Here is a 7,733-nt window from a genome sequence, read left to right as displayed (position 1 = left end):
CTTTAAAATTTTCATTCTAGTGTCTTTAGTTTGGGAGAAAAATGCAAAGGTACAATACAGCTTTTCCTTGCCAATATCTCTCTTTTGCAAAGAGCTAGGCATTGGAAAATTCAGGGCTATACCGTGTAGATGAAGCACTAACAGGAGGCTTTTAAATTTTCATTCTAGTGTCCTTCGTTTGGTAGAAAAATGCAAAGGTACATTACAGCTTTTCCTTGCCGATATCTCTCTTTTGCAAAGAGATAGGCATTGGAAAATTCAGGGCTATAACGTGTAGATGAAGCACTAACAGGAGGCTTTAAAATTTTCATTCTAGTGTCTTTCGTTTGGGAGAAAAATGCAAAGGTACAATACAGCTTTTCCTTGCCGATATCTCTCTTTTGCAAAGAGATAGGCATTGGAAAATTCTGGGCTATAACGTGTAGATGAAGCACTAACAGGAGGCTTTAAAATTTTCATTCTAGTGTCCCTTCGTTTGGGAGAAAAATGCAAAGGTACAATACAGCTTTTCCTTGCCGATATCTCTCTTTTGCAAAGAGCTAGGCATTGGAAAATTCAGGGCTATAACGTGTAGATGAAGCACTAATAGGAGGCTTTAAAATTTTCAATCTAGTGTCCTTCGTTTGGGAGAAAAAATGCAAAGGTACAATATAGCTTTTCCTTGCCAATATCTCTCTTTTGCAAAGAGCTAGGCATTGGAAAATTCAGGGCTATAACGTGTAGATGAAGCACTAACAGGAGGCTTTAAAATTTTCATTCTAGTGTCTTTCGTTTGGGAGAAAAATGCAAAGGTACAATACAGCTTTCCTTGCCGATATCTCTCTTTGCAAAGAGATAGGCATTGGAAAATTCTGGGCTATAACGTGTAGATGAAGCACTAACAGGAGGCTTTAAAAATTTTCATTCTAGTGTCCTTCGTTTGGGAGAAAAATGCAAAGGTACAATACAGCTTTTCCTTGCCGATATCTCTCTTTTGCAAAGAGATAGGCATTGGAAAATTCAGGGCTATAACGTGTAGATGAAGCACTAATAGGAGGCTTTAAAATTTTCTTTCTAGTGTCCTTCGTTTGGGAGAAAAATGCAAAGGTACAATAAAGCTTTTTCCTTGCCGATATCTCTGTTTGCAAAGAGATAGGCATTGGAAAATTCAGGGCTATAACGTGTAGATGAAGCACTAACAGGAGGCTTTAAAATTTTCATTCTAGTGTCTTTCGTTTGGGGAGAAAAATGCAAAGGTACAATACAGCTTTTCCTTGCCGATATCTCTCTTTTGCAAAGAGCTAGGCTTTGGAAAATTCAGGGCTATAACGTGTAGATGAAGCACTAACAGTAGGCTTTAAAATTTTCATTCTAGTGTCTTTAGTTTGGGAGAAAAATGCAAAGGTACAATACAGCTTTTCCTTGCCAATATCTCTCTTTTGCAAAGAGCTAGGCATTGGAAAATTCAGGGCTATAACGTGTAGATGAAGCACTAATAGGAGGCTTTAACATTTTCATTCTAGTGTCCTTCGTTTGGGAGAAAAACGCAAAGGTACAATAAAGCTTTCCTTGCCGATATCTCTCTTTTGCAAAGAGATAGGCATTGGAAAATTCAGGGCTATAACGTGTAGATGAAGCACTAACAGGAGGCTTTAAAATTTCATTCTAGTGTCTTTCGTTGGGAGAAAAATGCAAAGGTACAATACAGCTTTCCTTGCCGATATCTCTCTTTTGCAAAGAGCTAGGCATTGGAAAATTCAGGGCTATAACTGTAGATGAAGCACTAACAGTAGGCTTTAACATTTTCATTCTAGTGTCTTTAGTTTGGGAGAAAAATGCAAAGGTACAATACAGCTTTTCCTTGCCAATATCTCTCTTTTGCAAAGAGCTAGCATTGGAAAATTCAGGGCTATAACGTGTAGATGAAGCACTAACAGGAGGCTTTAAAATTTTCATTCTAGTGTCTTTCGTTTGGGAGAAAAATGCAAAGGTACAATACAGTTTTTCCTTGCCGATATCTCTCTTTTGCAAAGAGATAGGCATTGGAAAATTCAGGGCTATAACGTGTAGATGAAGCACTAACAGGAGGCTTTAAAATTTTCATTCTAGTGTCCTTCGTTTGGGAGAAAAATGCAAAGGTACAATACAGCTTTTCCTTGCCAATATCTCTCTTTTGCAAAGAGCTAGGGCATTGGAAAATTCAGGCTATACCGTGTAGATGAAGCACTAAACAGGAGGCTTTTAAATTTTCATTCTAGTGTCCTTCGTTTGGGAGAAAAATGCAAAGGTACAATACAGCTTTTCCTTGCCGATATCTCTCTTTTACAAAGAGATAGGCATTGGAAAATTCAGGGCTATAACGTGTAGATGAAGCACTAACAGGAGGCTTTAAACATTTTCATTCTAGTGTCCTTCGTTTGGGAGAAAAACGCAAAGGTACAATAAAGCTTTTCCTTGCCGATATCTCTCTTTTGCAAAGAGATAGGCATTGAAAATTCAGGGCTATAAACGTGTAGATGAAGCACTAACAGGAGGCTTTAAAATTTTCATTCTAGTGTCTTTCGTTGGGAGAAAAATGCAAAGGTACAATACAGCTTTTCCTTGCCAATATCTCTCTTTTGCAAAGAGCTAGGCATTGGAAAATTCAGGCTATAACGTGTAGATGAAGCACTAATAGGAGGCTTTAACATTTCATTCTAGTGTCCTTCGTTTGGGAGAAAAACGCAAAGGTACAATAAAGCTTTTCCTTGCCGATATCTCTCTTTGCAAAGAGATAGGCATTGGAAAATTCAGGCTATAACGTGTAGATGAAGCACTAACAGGAGGCTTTAAAATTTTCATTCTAGTGTCTTTCGTTTGGGAGAAAAATGCAAAGGTACAATACAGCTTTTCCTTGCCGATATCTCTCTTTTGCAAAGAGCTAGGCATTGGAAAATTCAGGGCTATAACGTGTAGATGAAGCACTAACAGTAGGCTTTAACATTTTCATTCTAGTGTCTTTAGTTTGGGAGAAAAATGCAAAGGTACAATACAGCTTTTCCTTGCCAATATCTCTCTTTTGCAAAGAGCTAGGCATTGGAAAATTCAGGGCTATAACGTGTAGATGAAGCACTAACAGGAGGCTTTAAATTTTCATTCTAGTGTCTTTCGTTTGGGAGAAAAATGCAAAGGTACAATACAGTTTTTCCTTGCCGATATCTCTCTTTTGCAAAGAGATAGGCATTGGAAAATTCAGGGCTATAACGTGTAGATGAAGCACTAACAGGAGGCTTTAAAATTTTCATTCTAGTGTCCTTCGTTGGGAGAAAAATGCAAAGGTACAATACAGCTTTTCCTTGCCAATATCTCTCTTTTGCAAAGAGCTAGGCATTGGAAAATTCAGGGCTATACCGTGAGATGAAGCACTAAACAGGAGGCTTTTAAATTTTCATTCTAGTGTCCTTCGTTTGGGAGAAAAATGCAAAGGTACAATACAGCTTTTCCTTGCCGATATCTCTCTTTTACAAAGAGATAGGCATTGGAAAATTCAGGGCTATACCGTGTAGATGAAGCACTAACAGGAGGCTTTAAAATTTTCATCTAGTGTCTTTCGTTTGGGAGAAAAATGCAAAGGTACAATACAGCTTTTCCTTGCCGATATCTCTCTTTGCAAAGAGCTAGGCTTTGGAAAATTCAGGGCTATAACGTGTAGATGAAGCACTAACAGTAGGCTTTAAAATTTTCATTCTAGTGTCTTTAGTTTGGGAGAAAAATGCAAAGGTACAATACAGCTTTTCCCTTGCCAATATCTCTCTTTTGCAAAGAGCTAGGCATTGGAAAATTCAGGGCTATAACGTGTAGATGAAGCACTAATAGGAGGCTTTAACATTTCATTCTAGTGTCCTTCGTTTGGGAGAAAAACGCAAAGTACAATAAAGCTTTTCCTTGCCGATATCTCTCTTTTGCAAAGAGATAGGCATTGGAAAATTCAGGGCTATAACGTGTAGATGAAGCACTAACAGGAGGCTTTAAAATTTTCATTCTAGTGTCTTTCGTTTGGGAGAAAAATGCAAAGGTACAATACAGCTTTTCCTTGCCGATATCTCTCTTTTGCAAAGAGCTAGGCATTGGAAAATTCAGGGCTATAACGTGTAGATGAAGCACTAACAGTAGGCTTTAACATTTTCATTCTAGTGTCTTTAGTTTGGGAGAAAAATGCAAAGGTACAATACAGCTTTTCCTTGCCAATATCTCTCTTTTGCAAAGAGCTAGGCATTGGAAAATTCAGGGCTATAACGTGTAGATGAAGCACTAACAGGAGGCTTTAAAATTTTCATTCTAGTGTCTTTCGTTTGGGAGAAAAATGCAAAGGTACAATACAGTTTTTCCTTGCCGATATCTCTCTTTTGCAAAGAGATAGGCATTGAAAATTCAGGGCTATAACGTGTAGATGAAGCACTAACAGGAGGCTTTAAAATTTTCATTCTAGTGTCCTTCGTTTGGGAGAAAAATGCAAAGGTACAATACAGCTTTTCCTTGCCAATATCTCTCTTTGCAAAGAGCTAGGCATTGGAAAATTCAGGGCTATACCGTGTAGATGAAGCACTAAACAGGAGGCTTTTAAATTTTCATTCTAGTGTCCTTCGTTTGGGAGAAAAATGCAAAGGTACAATACAGCTTTTCCTTGCCGATATCTCTCTTTTACAAAGAGATAGGCATTGGAAAATTCAGGGCTATAACGTGTAGATGAAGCACTAACAGGAGGCTTTAAAATTTTCATTCTAGTGTCTTTCGTTTGGGAGAAAAATGCAAAGGTACAATACAGTTTTTCCTTGCCGATATCTCTCTTTTGCAAAGAGATAGGCATTGGAAAATTCAGGGCTATAACGTGTAGATGAAGCACTAACAGGAGGCTTTAAAATTTTCATTCTAGTGTCTTTCGTTTGGGAGAAAAATGCAAAGGTACAATACAGCTTTTCCTTGCAATATCTCTCTTTTGCAAAGAGCTAGGCATTGGAAAATCAGGGCTATAACGTGTAGATGAAGCACTAACAGGAGGCTTTAAAATTTTCATTCTAGTGTCTTTCGTTTGGGAGAAAAATGCAAAGTACAATGCAGCTTTTCCTTGCCCGATATCTCTCTTTTGCAAAGAGATAGGCATTGGAAAATGCAGGACTATAACGTGTAGATGAAGCACTAACAGTAGGCTTTAAAAATTTTCATTCTAGTGTCTTTCGTTTGAGGAGAAAAATGCAAAGGTACAATACAGCATTTCCTTGCCGATATCTCTCTTTTGCAAAGAGCTAGGCATTGGAAAATTCAGGGCTATACCGTGTAGATGAAGCACTAACAGGAGGCTTTAAAATTTTCATTATAGTGTCCTTCGTTTGGGAGAAAAATGCAAAGGTACAATACAGCTTTTCCTTGCCAATATCTCTCTTTTGCAAAGAGCTAGGCATTGGAAAATTCAGGGCTATTACCGTGTAGATGAAGCACTAACAGGAGGCTTTTAAATTTTCATTCTAGTGTCCTTCGTTTGGGAGAAAAATGCAAAGGTACAATACAGCTTTTCCTTGCCGATATCTCTTTTTTGCAAAGAGATAGGCATTGGAAAATTCAGGGCTATAACGTGTAGATGAAGCACTAACAGGAGGCTTTAAAATTTTCATTCTAGTTTCTTTCGTTTTAGAGAAAAATGCAAGGTACAATAAAGCTTTTCCTTGCCGATATCTCTCTTTGCAAAGAGATAGGGCATTGGAAAATTCAGGGCTATAACGTGTAGATGAAGCACTAACAGGAGGCTTTAAAATTTTCATTTCTAGTGTCTTTCGTTTGGGAGAAAAATGCAAAGGTACAATACAGCTTTTCCTTGCCGATATCTCTCTTTTGCAAAGAGCTAGGCATTGGAAAATTCAGGCTATAACGTGTAGATGAAGCACTAATAGGAGGCTTTAAAAATTTTCAATCTAGTGTCCTTCGTTTGGGAGAAAAATGCAAAGGTACAATACAGCTTTTCCTTGCCAATATCTCTCTTTTGCAAAGAGCTAGGGATTGGAAAATTCAGGGCTATAACGTGTAGATGAAGCACTAACAGGAGGCTTTAAAATTTTCATTCTAGTGTCTTTCGTTTGGGAGAAAAATGCAAAAGTACAATGCTGCTTTTCCTTGCCGATATCTCTCTTTTGCAAAGAGATAGGCATTGGAAAATTCAGGGCTATAACGTGTAGATGAAGCACTAACAGGAGGCTTTAAAATTTTCATTCTAGTGTCTTTCGTTTGGGAGAAAAATGCAAAGGTACAATACAGCTTTTCCTTGCCAATATCTCTCTTTGCAAAGAGCTAGGCATTGGAAAATGCAGGGGCTATAACGTGTAGATGAAGCACTAACAGGAGGCTTTACAATTTTCATTCTAGTGTCTTTCGTTTGGGAGAAAAATGCACAGGTACAATGCAGCTTTTCCTTGCCGATATCTCTCTTTTGCAAAGAGATAGGCATTGGAAAATGCAGGGCTATATCGTGTAGATGAAGCACTAACAGGAGGCTTTAAAATTTTCATTCTAGTGTCTTTCGTTTGGGAGAAAAATGCAAAGGTACAATACAGCATTTCCTTGCCGATATCTCTCTTTTGCAAAGAGATAGGCATTGGAAAATTCAGGCTATAACGTGTAGATGAAGCACTAACAGGAGGCTTAAAATTTTCATTCTAGTGTCTTTCGTTTGGGAGAAAAATGCAAAGGTACAATACAGCTTTCCTTGCCGATATCTCTCTTTTGCAAAGAGATAGGCATTGGAAAATTCAGGGCTAAAACGTGTAGATGAAGCACTAATAGGAGGCTTTAAAATTTTCATTCTAGTGTCCTTCGTTTGGGAGAAAAATGCAAAGATACAATACAGCTTTTCCTTGCCAATATCTCTCTTTTGCAAAGAGCTAGGCATTGGAAAATTCAGGGCTATGCCGTGTAGATGAAGCACTAAACAGGAGGCTTTTAAATTTTCATTCTAGTGTCCTTCGTTTGGGAGAAAAATGCAAAGGTACAATACAGCTTTTCCTTGCCGATATCTCTCTTTTACAAAGAGATAGGCATTGGAAAATTCAGGGATATAACGTGTAGATGAAGCACTAACAGGAGGCTTTAAAATTTTCATTCTAGTGTCTTTCGTTTGGGAGAAAAATGCAAAGGTACAATACAGTTTTTCCTTGCCGATATCTCTCTTTTGCAAAGAGATAGGCATTGGAAAATTCAGGGCTATAACGTGTAGATGAAGCACTAACAGGAGGCTTTAAAATTTTCATTCTAGTGTCTTTCGTTTGGGAGAAAAATGCAAAGGTACAATACAGCTTTTCCTTGCCAATATCTCTCTTTTGCAAAGAGCTAGGCATTGGAAAATTCAGGGCTATAACGTGTAGATGAAGCACTAACAGGAGGCTTTAAAATTTTCATTCTAGTGTCTTTCGTTTGGGAGAAAAATGCAAAAGTACAATGCAGCTTTTCCTTGCCGATATCTCTCTTTTGCAAAGAGATAGGCATTGGAAAATGCAGGACTATAACGTGTAGATGAAGCACTAACAGTAGGCTTTAAAATTTTCATTCTAGTGTCTTTCGTTTGGGAGAAAAATGCAAAGGTACAATACAGCATTTCCTTGCCGATATCTCTCTTTTGCAAAGAGCTAGGCATTGGAAAATTCAGGGCTATACCGTGTAGATGAAGCACTAACAGGAGGCTTTAAAATTTTCATTATAGTGTCCTTCGTTTGGGAGAAAAATGCAAAGGT

This window comes from Pseudophryne corroboree, unplaced genomic scaffold (genome assembly GCF_028390025.1).
Source record: "Pseudophryne corroboree isolate aPseCor3 unplaced genomic scaffold, aPseCor3.hap2 scaffold_1148, whole genome shotgun sequence".
Classification (NCBI taxonomy): domain Eukaryota; kingdom Metazoa; phylum Chordata; class Amphibia; order Anura; family Myobatrachidae; genus Pseudophryne; species Pseudophryne corroboree.
The sequence above is the reverse complement of the archived record's forward strand: the minus strand, read 5'-3'. Positions refer to the sequence as shown.